We start from the raw sequence: 14,125 nt of genomic DNA on the forward strand, positions 1-14,125 counted from the left end.
TTTGAGTTTAGAACTATTGGGTGATTTGCTTTGAAGGAGTGAAGAGGAGATTTCTTTCTGCTGGAAGGTGATGCTGGATTGGGCCTCTTATGCTGTATCACTTCCTGAAATTTACTTCTTCCATTAATAAAGCATTTGAGGTTCTTCTATATGCATGTGTCTCAATATGTATTGTTATACTTGCATATTTGATTTATTCTAATCCTTGAATCAATTATAATGTATGCTTCTTGAGTTTCCCCTCTTAACATTTTCAGGATCTTGGTGTAGTTGGGCCAGTGAAAGAGCAAGGATCTTTTAGCAAGCAACAAGGAGAAGAAGATTGGATTCAATCATTAGCGGAAGACATCGTTAGTGGATCTCTTTCCTCCCCTCTTTTAACTTTCATAAAGAAGAAAATCTAGATAGCTTTACTTTGACTGTGTTGCTGAGGTACTATCACCCTTAGAGTGGGATAGGTCATTCCGTATTGGATACTTTTCCCAACAACAAATAGCCAATCAATTTGTTAAGAAGATTAGTTGTGTATCATTTCCCTTCAAGTCATAAAATATATTCTTCTATGAGTCAACACATGATTCCATCTTTATTAGGATTATTATCTAGCAAATTTCCTTTAAATAAAGTTTCCACTAGTGTGTGCAGGAATTATATTAATTCAATGCATAATCAAGCTCTGTCATTCTGTTAATGAGAGATAATAGCACTCCTCAACACTCTGTTGGAAATAATACTGAGAGGGGGGGTGAATCAGTATTATCAGATTAATCAAACTTTTTAATGCTCAGAAACATATACGCTACTTCAGTTAAGTGAACCAGCGTGTACACGCTACTGTGACGAAGTAAAACAGCGTATAAGAAGAAAACTCACAATTTAGTTAGCTTATTCTTCAATTAAGTGCATCAGGACATTATTCACCACATTAACAGTAAACATGTGCAGTATAACAGAACAGATAAAAAGCCACACACATGAACACCAAGATATAAGGTGGAAACCCAATGTGGGTGAAAACCACCTGCTGCAAGTTGTCTCTATCTTTCTTTAATATGAAACTTCAGTTTACAATCTTTTGTACTGGTGCAGCCTTATACCAGTACGCAGGCTACAACCTGCAGAAGGCTACAACCTTCTCTCGTTCTCCAAACTTCCTTGGAAGGGAGCTCCAACCCCCTTTGCTCTTGTACTAGCCAAGATACTAGTACTACAATCTTCCTTCTTTCAGGTATCACTTTTCATACATTTTCAGACTTGGATATTCCTGAAGCACAACATTACAATCTGAAGACCACAATTCAATCAATTCATTGAAGCATAAAACAACCAAACTTTGAATCACTGAACCACTGAACCCTGTCAATCACCAGTTACCAGAACACAGAGCAGACTACAGAACTCTGCAATAACAGTCAGACCCCACTGTAAACCCAAAATCAAGCTTCAAAAGATATACGCTACTTCAATGAGCAAAACCCGCGTATACACGCGCTTTTTACCGAAGCCAACCTGCGTACAGATCTAAAAATAAACTTTCTCAATTTGCAGCTGTACCAGACATTAGTTAGATCCAAAACGTAACATTGCGACAATATGCAGATCTAGAAATACGCATAATCAACCATATCATGATAGTGCATTTCAAACCATTAGATCCCGATCTATCCTTAGATCTAGTCTTCCATCAACCGATGTGATCTCTCCTTGGCTTAGATCAAGCAACCCAGAACCTGCATATCAGATCTCTTTCTCTCTTAGATATTCAAGCCTTGTCGAAAGATGATTTGCCTAATGATCTTCTTCTCCTTATATAGTCTTAGGCCTAGCTCAATACCAAGAGCCAAAACCATAGTAACACAATACCATCAACTTCAAAACTAGGGATCGACACGCCCGTCGAGACACAATGGTCCGAAATCATAGGCACAACTTCCAAGGACTAACCACCATGGACCAAAGGAACCTTTCCACATACACGCGCTTTTTCTGAATCGAACTAGCGTGTACACGCGACTTGGGCTTAACGAAACGGCGTGTATGAGCTTCCTTGGCATGCTGTACTGAGATCTGTCTTCTGATTAAGTTGCCATCACCTGTACCAACCTCTGAGCACCTGTACCATCCTCTGAGTGAGTTGCCATCAAGGACAACACTTGAATCATAATGCCAACAATCTCCCCCTTTGGACTTGATGGCAACCACCACACCAAGTCACTCTCCCCCTTTGACATCAAGGGCAAAGGGCTGTGCTCCCCCTGAGGACATGCTGATACCTCTGCTTGGCTGTGCTGACTCGTGCTCCCCCTGACAGTAGGCCAGATCTGCAAAAGATGTTCTTCAACAAGAACCAAGACTTATACACCATAAGGGACCTTCCTATCACCAAAAGACTCAATACATACATCCATACTCCCTACCAAGAGGGGACATATCAGAAACAACCAATTATATTACAGCATTCATCCCAGGCATAGTGGGGAAACCAACATAGGCCGTTACATGACCTTGACACCATAAAAGAGATATGACAAGAGAGATACATGACATAGAGACAACAGATCTAGACCAAGACTTAGGAAAGACACCAGCAGCATCTGATAAACATCTTGTTAGATCAGCAACCAGAATTTCTTTCTGAGCTCCTTCTCCTGAAACCAACAACCAAAACATCTGAATGCCAACAATGCTTTATGAGACTTTTGAGCTGCTCCCCCTGAACCTGTGCCTGTTGCACTCCCTGAAACTGTGCCTGAAGAATTCTGACATTCCTATTGCTGTTCAGAACTTCAGAGTTTTCCCTTGCTGTTCAGAACTTCATATACGCGTTTTATCCTGTATAAAACAGCGTATGTACGCGGATATTCTTTCTGCAACAAGCGTCCAGCATACACGCGACTTACCCAGCATGAATCCGCGTGTATACGCTCATATCCCTTCCGTAACCTGCGTATACCAACTTTTCTGTAGAACAAACAAACTTCAACAACAGGATGAAGCATCAACTACTCCCAGCTTTTGTCTGAGATATTCAAAAGTTTCCCTGGGCAGTGGTTTTGTGAGAATATCAGCAACTTGCTCCTTAGAAGGAACATACTCCAACTTGACCTTCTGCTCAAGCACTTGTTCCCGAAGAAAATGGTACTTGATTGGTATGTGCTTGGTCTTTGAGTGCATGACAGGATTCTTTGAAATGCTGATTGCACTTGTATTATCACATAAGATAGAGACAGGTGGAGTGCAAGTGATTTGAAAGTCCTGCAAGGTCTGCATCATCCAAAGAAGTTGTGTGCAACAAGATGCTGCAGCCACATATTCTGCTTCAGCTGTAGATAAGGCAATCGAACTTTGTTTCTTGCTGAACCAAGATACTAATCTGGAACCCATGAAGAAAGCACCTCCACTTGTGCTTTTCCTATCATCCACACTTCCAGCCCAATCTGCATCTGTGTAAGCATGAAGAGTGAGATCTGTATTTCTAGGATACCATAAGCCATAGTTTTGGGTCCCTTGAAGATATTTGAAGATTCTTTTGACTGCCTGAAGATGAGTTTCCTTTGGGTTGGCTTGAAATCTTCCAACCATTCCTACTGCATGTGTAATATCTGGTCGAGTACCTGTCAAATAAAGCAAACTCCCAATCATGGATCTATAAGTGGGTTGGTGAACTGCTGCTGATTCATCATTTGCACTGAGGCTGCATCCTGTAACCATGGGTGTACATACTGGCTTTGACTCTTCCATGCCATACTTCTTCAAGATCTGCTTGAGGTATTTGGTTTGAGACAAGAAGATACCTCCTTCATTTTGTTGGATTTGCAATCCAAGAAAATATGTCAATTCTCCAAGAAGTGACATTTCGAATTCTTTCTGCATAACCAAGGCAAAGTTTTGACTCATGGTCTCTTCATTGCTGCCAAAAATAATATCATCTACATAAACAACAAGAATTAGCAATTTGTTATTTTCAACTTTTATATAGAGATTGCTATCTGCTGATCCTTTTGAAAAGCCTTGTTGGTGAAGATATTTGTCCAACCGATAGTACCAAGCCCTTGGAGCTTGTTTGAGCCCATAGAGTGCCTTTTTCAATCTGCATACAAGGTTTGGATCATTCCCAAGAATGAACCCATCTGGCTGCTCAATATATACTTCTTCTTCTAAGTCTCCATTCAGGAAGGCTGATTTCACGTCCATTTGAAATACCTTGAAGTTTTGAAAGCTTGAGAGAGCAAGGAACATTCGGATGGCCTCTAGTCTTGCCACAGGAGCAAAGGTCTCTTCAAAATCTATTCCTTCTTGCTGTGCATACCCTTTACAAACAAGTCTGGCCTTGTTTCTAATTACTTCTCCATTTTCATTTAACTTATTCTTGAAGACCCATTTTGTTCCTATTACATTCTTATCTTTTGGTCTAGGAACTAATTCCCAAGTGTTGTTCCTTTCGATTTGCTCAAGTTCTTCATCCATTGCTTTGACCCAACATTCATCTTTGCATGCTTCTTTCACATTTTGTGGTTCAATGGAGGAGAGTAGAGCCAAGTAGCTTGAAGCTTCTGCAAGTGTCCTTCTTGTTTGTACTCCTGCTTCTTTCTGCCCCACAATCTGAGTTTCTGGATGATTCTTTTGGACATATCTGGATGGAGTCTTCTCTTCTATTCTTGTCTGCTCCTCTGGTTCTTCTTGAGATTCTTCTTCTTCTTGAGGTTCTTCTTCTTCATCATTTCGCCTTTGAGAGTAACCTTCATCTTCTTCAATGTCTTCATGATGAACTTGCCTAGGAATATATCCCTTCTCATCAACCACTATATCAATACTGTCAACAATTCTGCCAAGTCTTTTATTGTAGCACTTGTATGCTTTGCTATGTGGAGAATAACCAAGAAGAATGCCCTCATCTGCTCTAGGTTCAAGTTTGCCAAGTTGCTCATCAGTATTCTTAATATAACATTTGCTCCCAAAGATTTTGAAATGCTTCACGGAAGGAGTTTTACCACTCCAAAGCTCATGAGGTGTTTGAGTGCTGTTTACTCGGACATTTGTTTTGTTAAGAATGATAACAGCAGCATGTGCAGCTTCACCCCAGAAGGTTGCAGGAGTACCTGATTCATCGAGCATAGCACGAGCCATTTGTTGGATAGTTCTGTTCATTCTTTCCACAACCCCATTTTGCTGAGGAGTTCTAGCTGTAGAGAATTCTCTTCTTATCCCATGTTCATCGCAGAAATCGAAAAATTCATTTGATGTGAACTCCCCACCTCTGTCAGATCTGAGGCACTTAATTTTGTGTCCTGATTCATTTTCAGCCAATGCTTTGAAGGATTTGAATTTTTCGAATGCTTCATCTTTGTGCTTCATAAGCCCTAACCAAACAAACCTTGAGAAATCATCAATGAATAATATCAGATATTCTTCTCCTCGAGGTGTCCTTTTCCTAAATGGACCACATACATCTGTATGGACTAGCTCAAGAGGCAAGCTAGCTGATCCTTCTTTTCTGGAAAGTTAGTTCTGGTTTGCTTTCCAAACTGACAAGATTTGCATATGGTGTTGTCTGGAATTTTGATATCTGGAAGATCGCGAACTGCCTGATATTTGCATGCTTTTCTTATTTGTGAGAAGCTTAGATGTCCCAACCTTCGATGCCATAACCAGTGCTCTTCATCCTTGCTAAGATAGCATTGTTGTTGTCCTTCTTCAAATATGTACAGATTATTTGGAGTTCTTTTGCCTTTGAGAACTGTTTTACCTGTATCAAGATCACGAACAAGACATCCATTCGATCTGAAAATAACCTCGGTTTTTTGATCACACATCTGACTGACACTTAGAAGATTATGCTTCAATCCATCAACATACAAAACATTTCCAGCCTTGACCTTTTCTTTCAAAGGAGCAATACCTTTTCCTTTTATAGTTGCAGGAGTATCATTTCCAAAAGAAACTTTCTTTCCCTTTTCTAAAGTAGAATAAGATTCAAGTTTTTCTTTATCACCTGTCATATGTTTCGAACATCCACTGTCAATGTACCATAGATTTTCCTGTCCTTCTGCATAAAACGCTATCCCACATCTTTCTGTCTGAGGTTCTTTTATTCTCCATTTTTTGGTGCTCGTGGCTTGTTCCTTTTTCTCCTGAAACCTGCTCCTGCATTCAGATTCTTTATGACCAAAATTATTGCAAATAGAACATTCAACTTCATTTTCAAGAACCGAAAAGTTGTTATAGGTCCTCTTTGTAATCCCTGTCATACTTCTTTGTTTTTGAGCTTCCCTAGTCATGATTGTTTTATATGCAACACATTGAGCTGCTTTGTGACCAAAGTTATGGCAAGAAAAGCATTGTCCATTGAAGAAGCTTCTGCGGTTATTGAATCTACCAGCCAACTGATTGTAATTTCTATTTTCATCTATTCTTGTGCCAAACTGAGAAGATTTTACCTGTGGTTGGTTGTAGCTTTTGTTCACCCTTAAGAAGGATTGTCCCTGATAGTTTCTGTTTGTAATTCGTCCCTGCTTTACCTGATTATCTTCATTGTTCTTCTGCTCATTTCTTCTTGCTGCATCAAGATAACTCTTTGAGGTGGATGCTTGAGAGGTTTCTCCATTATAGCCCAAACCTGTCTTGTTTAGAGGAGACCGCTGCACATTGATAATCTCATCCAAAGTTTCAGATCCTTTGACAAACTTAAGATTAATAGCTTTTGTTTTCTCAATTTCTTTTCTGAGACCAACAATTTCACCTTCTAGTTTTTCAAGATGTTTTTCCTTTTCATCAATTTGAAATTGCAAAGTATCAATGATCACACTCTTTTCTTCTATGCATCTCTTGAGTCTAGTAATTTCATTATAGAGATTATCCACATCTACAGCATCCTCATAATCATCATCTTCAAATGCCATTAATAGCTTATATTTATTACCTTGTTCATCTTCATCACTGTTTGATAAGCCATCACTATCTTCATGGGTGTAGTAGCTTTTCTTATTTGCACTTTGTTTCTTATTCCATCTAGCAGGTTCTTTTCCTTTATCCTTATTAGGACATTTTGCAGCATAATGACCTACTCTTCCACAAGCAAAGCATTTGAAAGGTAGCTTACCTCTGAACCTTCCAGCACCCCTTTGAAGATTTCTGACAAAATTTGATTCTTCTTCCTCTTCTTCTGGAACATGGCTTGCTTCATAGTAATCTTCTTTTCTTGATGCCTTAAAAGCAGCTTCCCTTCTGTCAGATGGACCTCCCTTTCTCATTTCATAAGCAGTTAGAATTCCATGTAGCTGAGACATAGTGAGAACTTTGAGATTTTCCTTTTCTTCTATTGCAGATACTTTAGATTCAAACTTGGGGGATAATGATCTTAGAATCTTTTGAACTACTATAGTCTCTTTATTTCTTCACCCAAATTTTTCATACAATTAACAATCTCATCTACCCGAAGAAAATAATTAGCCACACTTTCATCATTATACATCTTGAGAGTCTCATATTGAATCCTGAGAGTTTGAAGTTTAGCTTGCTTTACCTGTTCATCTCCTTCATAGCTAGTGATCATTTTGTCCCATATCTCTTTTGCTGATTTGAAGTGCATGACCTTCATGAATTCTGTTTGAGATATACTTCCTAATAGAGTACTGACTGCTTTTGCATTTGTTTCATATGCCTTTTCTCAGCTGGATCTGTAGGAGTAGCTGAAGGAAAAACATAGCCTGTTTCTACAATGTCCAAACTTCTGTACCAAGAGATTGAAGATATGCAGTAACTCTTACCTTCCAATAATTGAAATTTGTTCCATCAAAAACCGGTGGCCTGATTGATGCTTCTTTCTCGTAGTTGCTCATGATGAATGATCTTCCTTCAAGCGATCAAGCTTCTCTGAAGGACCTGCTCTGATACCAATTGTTGGAAATAATACTGAGAGGGGGGGTGAATCAGTATTATCAGATTAATCAAATTTTTCAATGCTCAGAAACATATACGCTACTTCAGTTAAGTGAACCAGCGTGTACACGCTACTGTGACGAAGTAAAACAGCGTATAAGAAGAAAACTCACAATTTAGTTAGCTTATTCTTCAATTAAGTGCATCAGGACATTATTCACCACATTAACAGTAAACATGTGCAGTATAACAGAACAGATAAAAAAGCCACACACATGAACACCAAGATATAAGGTGGAAACCCAATGTGGGTGAAAACCACCTGCTGCAAGTTGTCTCTATCTTTCTTTAATATGAAACTTCAGTTTACAATCTTTTGTACTGGTGCAGCCTTATACCAGTACGCAGGCTACAACCTGCAGAAGGCTACAACCTTCTCTCGTTCTCCAAACTTCCTTGGAAGGGAGCTCCAACCCCCTTTGCTCTTGTACTAGCCAAGATACTAGTACTACAATCTTCCTTCTTTCAGATCACTTTTCATACATTTTCAGACTTGGATATTCCTGAAGCACAACATTACAATCTGAAGACCACAATTCATTCAATTTCCAGATCATTGAAGCATAAAACAACCAAACTTTGAATCACTGAACCACTGAACCCTGTCAATCACCAGTTACCAGAACACAGAGCAGACTACAGAACTCTGCAATAACAGTCAGACCCCACTGTAAACCCAAAATCAAGCTTCAAAAGATATACGCTACTTCAATGAGCAAAACCCGCGTATACACGCGCTTTTACCGAAGCCAACCTGCGTACAGATCTAAAAATAAACCTTCTCAATTTGCAGCTGTACCAGACATTAGTTAGATCCAGAACGTAACATTGCGACAATATGCAGATCTAGAAATACGCATAATCAACCATATCATGATAGTGCATTTCAAACCATTAGATCCCGATCTATCCTTAGATCTAGTCTTCCATCAACCGATGTGATCTCTCCTTGGCTTAGATCAAGCAACCCAGAACCTGCATATCAGATCTCTTTCTCTCTTAGATATTCAAGCCTTGTCGAAAGATGATTTTGCCTAATGATCTTCTTCTCCTTATATAGTCTTAGGCCTAGCTCAATACCAAGAGCCAAAACCATAGTAACACAATACCATCAACTTCAAAACTAGGGATCGACACGCCCGTCGAGACACAATGGTCCGAAATCATAGGCACAACTTCCAAGGACTAACCACCATGGACCAAAGGAACCTTTCCACATACACGCGCTTTTATGAATCGAACTAGCGTGTACACGCGACTTGGGCTTAACGAAACGGCGTGTATGAGCTTCCTTGGCATGCTGTACTGAGATCTGTCTTCTGATTAAGATGCCATCACCTGTACCAACCTCTGAGCACCTGTACCATCCTCTGAGTGAGTTGCCATCAAGGACAACACTTGAATCATAATGCCAACACACTCATGGCACACCTTAACATGATTTGGAACAATACACTAACATTCCTTGGCACCTCGCATGTTTTGGAACATATTTGTACCTGGAACATCTTGTACCTATAACATCTTGCCATGAGCAGGGTACCAAAGCACATGTTGGCATGCCATAGCATAGCGTAGTCCCCTATCATGTGTTGGCATTCCCTGTAGTCCCTAGCATGCCCTAAAACGCCTGGCATAATATTGCATTGACAAAAATTAGCACTTGGCATGTATTAGAGCATATTATTAGTGTGCCTAGCATGCCTCTTTTTAAAAAGATAAAGTCCTAAATTATTAACCCTCTTATGTGTTCATTTCCTTTCATTTAGCTTGGTTATTCCTTTTGTTTCCTTGAAACTCCTTGACGCATATTGGCATACTCTAGCACCCTGCACATCCTAGCATGTCTTAGCACCTGGAATGCCTTGGCACTATTTGGCACTTGTTAGCACACCCCAGAACTACCTAGCACACTCTAGAACTTCTTTACATTCCCTGATATTCCCTGGCATGCCTTACCCATTCTTAGCATACCTTGTCACTCCTTCCATGGCATGACAACTAGCACTTATTGACACTCCCCAACACACCCTCAAATTCATTCACTTCCATGCATTTTGACCTAGTGCTCCCTTGTATTATCCTCGTACCCCCTAACACTCCTCAACATGCATTGGCACTCTCTAGAATACCTTAGCACTCATAAGTGAAGAATGAAACTTGTAACCAATGTTACCAGACTCGGAATAGACAATAAATCGGTGAGGAAAAAGAGATAAGAGTTTTAATCAAATTGGGGAAAAATAAAAAAAAAGCGGGAAAAAATCAGTGAATTCAATAAATAAAAATATACACATATATTGAATTAAAAAAAAATAAAAAATCATTGCTATTCAGTAAGGCCATGTCCAAACAATTCATAATATCAATATATTTCCAAAATATCATGAATGAATAAGCATCTCATATATGTTATGAGTCCAAAAATGATCCAAAGTATTGAGTCATGACTCCTAACTAGTGACTACACAGAACTAGAAGCAAATGCTTCTAAAAGTTTACAAACAACTTCATACTAATAAGAAAAAATTAGTAACTAAGAGTCTAAGACTCTTAAAGTGAGAACTAGAAGCGATTCCTCCCACTCCTCCGCTTGCTTGACTCTCAAAGTTCTTCAAGTCATAGGCTTAAAATACGAGTCTCCTCTAATTGGACCCAATCTGCTGCATTTGTAGTTTGCAAATCTATCTCTTCAAGGTCTATTGGTGAATGATCCAAACCTATCATTATCATGAGACATTGAAATGTGAATTTAAGTTTGACTTTGAACTTTAAAGTTAAACTTTAAATTATAAATCAGATTATGAAACCTTCAAATTCAATCTCTCACCTAGCATTTTCTTGTTGCGAAGTTGTAGATTGTAATGGAAAAATACAAGGTCATTTAGGCACTTTTGTGTCAATCAGTTGCACTTCTTAGAATGTATTTTCTCAAACATGCTCCATTTGCACTTACAACCTGAAGCACTGCATGCTTGGTTTAAGATTTGAATGGCAAATCTCTTCAAATCTGGCGTATCACTACAAACGTTTTGCCACCAAAGACCTAACAAGTGGCAAGGGTTCGTGAGTAGATGTGCTAAATACTAAATATTAAAAACTTAAAAAAGACAACAAAATTTAATAAAACATTTAACATACAAAATAAAGTTTAAACAAATTTAATGAACTGATAAAGCCTTCAAGCCTCAAAGGGTACCTGGCAACACCTTAGACGTTTCTTGTATAACACTGGTATAGGAAAATATTTTAGGTGGTTCTCTATAATACTATAGTTGGGAAAAGACACGACTTTGAAATTATGGGTCAGGGAAGCACCTTTCCATGCATGTAATAAGTCCTCTGTGAACCTCCCCATCCTCATTAAATTTTCTCTTATCATAAAAATACTATGGGTTTAAGAAGTACCTAGCAACATGAAAGGGGAAATGCAATTTCCTATCCCAACGTGCATCAATAATGTCCCAAAAATGCATATACTTTGCCTCCTCACCCCCATATCTTCTTTTGATGGCCTCCTTTGCAAGATCCATTGCCTCATAAAAGTAACCCATAGCAGGTTTGTCACCATCAACCATCCTGAAAGTTCAAGCTTTCAAATTTAAATTAATATGAAACATTGAAAATAAAAAGAAGCTTGAAATGAAATTTAAAACATGAAAAGTTAAAAGACTTGAAGTACCTGAGAACTCTAACAAGGGACTCCATCACAACAATAATATCTTCGACATCTTTCTAGAAACTGTCATTAAACACAAGTGCAAAAAATTCAATGCCTTCAAGGGTCTTCAAATGTTTAGATGCCATCCACTCAGGTCCCAAGGACATCCTCTTTAAATTTATCTTTTTCTCAACCACAAATTGCAAAGATATGAAATTTGTTGGAAATCTAGTCACTGCAGGTTGAACAATTTCTTTACCTTCAATGTATTTTCTCATGGTGTTTAGGACAATAATGTGGTTGTATAGGTATTTGGTTATGGATTTTTCCTTCTCCACAACCTCGTGTATCCAATGAAGCTTACCAATGTCCTCAAGAATTAAATCTATACAATGGGCAACAGAATAGGTCCAAAAAATAGTGGGGTGCCTAATCTCAAAAAGTCTAACAGTAGCCATATAATTAGCTGCATTGTCGGTGACAATTTGTACAACATGTTCTTATCCCTCTTCTTGAACGACTTCCTCCATCATTTCACAAATAATTTGTGCAATCTTAACCTTGTATGAGGCATCCACTGATTTGAGAAACATTGTACCTACTAGACAAGATACAAGGAGATTTATTAAATTTCTATTCCTTTGATCTGTCCATCCATCACTCATGATCGTGTACCCTATTTCTACCCATGATGAACGAAACTCAAATAGAACAGGCAAGGCATCTTCAAAAATTTCTAATATCAAATTTGTCGTAATTCTCTCTAATGAAGGAGCTTTGAACCCTGGACCTATAACAACATCTGCATCAATAATAGCTTGCCAATAAGGACTTATGGCACCGTGGAAAGGTACGTCAGAATAGAACCAAAAGTTAGCAATGGCCTTCCTTGCCTGACTATGGATATTTTTTTTCCAACCAACGGTATCCAAGTGATCAAAAATGGATCTTGGTAAAACCTCTAAGTCTAAGGCTTCCATAATGTTAAAGACCCGACGAAGTTATAAAGGGATAAGAGTGGAAAATCGCATCGGAGAAAGACATCGGAAGTGTTAACATACCATAGCCTTAAGAGAAATGCGATAACAATTCCAAGTGAAATAACGTGAACCATTGATCGAGCACGCAGATCAACAGTCCAGATCAACTACAAATATCGCATCGCATGGAACCAAAGGGAAGTTAAAACATGTGTATGTTGAATACCCGCAGACCGCAGGATCGAGATATCTCATCATCCAATGGATATTGGGTGCTAAAGTAATGAGACTTTAATTAAGAAATCGGACCCAAACTTTAGTAGATTGGGAGTTTATGATTCCCATCGGCTTCGTAAAGCCGGTTAAGTGTTGGGCAAGTTGTTCACTCGAAATCGCTGTGGACTGTTTGATCCACTAAGTGTAGATCAATGACGAAGGACTATCGAACGAGTTTTTTTTGATAAGGAAGACATCAACCATCGATCTGAGGGCGGAAGACCAACGATGAAAATTTATTCACATTGCAACATGGCCAAAGGAAGGACTTACCGGGGGCTCGAGACATTGCGATATGCGACTGCTGATCGCAATATCGCATCACAGTAATACAAAGGAGCAGGGCCTATGCAACATGCGACATGCGATAAAGCTGGACCCGAAAGGGTTTATAGATGCAGCTTTATCTATTTTGAGTTCTGATAATCAGTTTTGTTGTCAATATTTCTATGTATTTCTTTGTATTTTGATAATACCGTATACAGACCAAATATGCGTTATATCGAGGATTTTCACCCTCGCCAAAAGAACCTTCCGTTTGTAAACCGCTACCCTGTGCCTTAAGCATTTTTACAATGATTGTTTAAATGCTCAACAGGGAGATGAAGGGACAAAGGCCAGGAGGCAGAGAGTCCAAAAAGGAAGGTGAATGGACAGGGCCGAGAGGCTTAAAAACCACTCAATGGCAGAGACAGGAGAGGAGAAGGAGTTTCTCAGAGACAAAGAGTCAGAGAAAACACAACTATGGACAGTTGATCAGAGGCACTAAGAGGGAGAGTCTGTGTACTCTTTAGACTCGAGGTTTTTAAATGAAATCCCTGTGTAATATCACTGTCGTTATGTTATGGCTCTAATTGAGCTCACACCTATAAACTTTTTTTTAAAGACATAATATAGAGGTCGACACTGAAAGCTGGACTAGGAGACGTAGTCAGGAAGTCTGGTGAACTCCTTGATTATTTGTTGTGTTGATGTGTGTGTTTATTATGTTTATAATTGTTCATTGTCTATATTATTCGCAATATTTTCGATTTGTTGCACTAAATAATATAGGAATTCCTACACATGAGTCTAAAATACCTTAATATTGATTTAAGATCTCATTTTCAGATCAAGTGGTGTCAGAGCATTTGGTTTTGTTAAGGTTAGACAAGCTTGTGTTGGATTTTGAATGCTAACTAGATAAAGTTTAGACTAGGAGAAGGAGAACTTGTTGAGGCTAATCCAGAGATTAGAAGAGTCTATTCTTAAAGCAGAATGACAGAAGAAA

Source organism: Pinus tabuliformis, chromosome 3_1 (genome assembly GCF_031772625.1).
Source record: "Pinus tabuliformis cultivar Carrire ecotype Pingquan chromosome 3_1, CPIR1, whole genome shotgun sequence".
Taxonomy (NCBI): Eukaryota; Viridiplantae; Streptophyta; class Pinopsida; order Pinales; family Pinaceae; genus Pinus; species Pinus tabuliformis.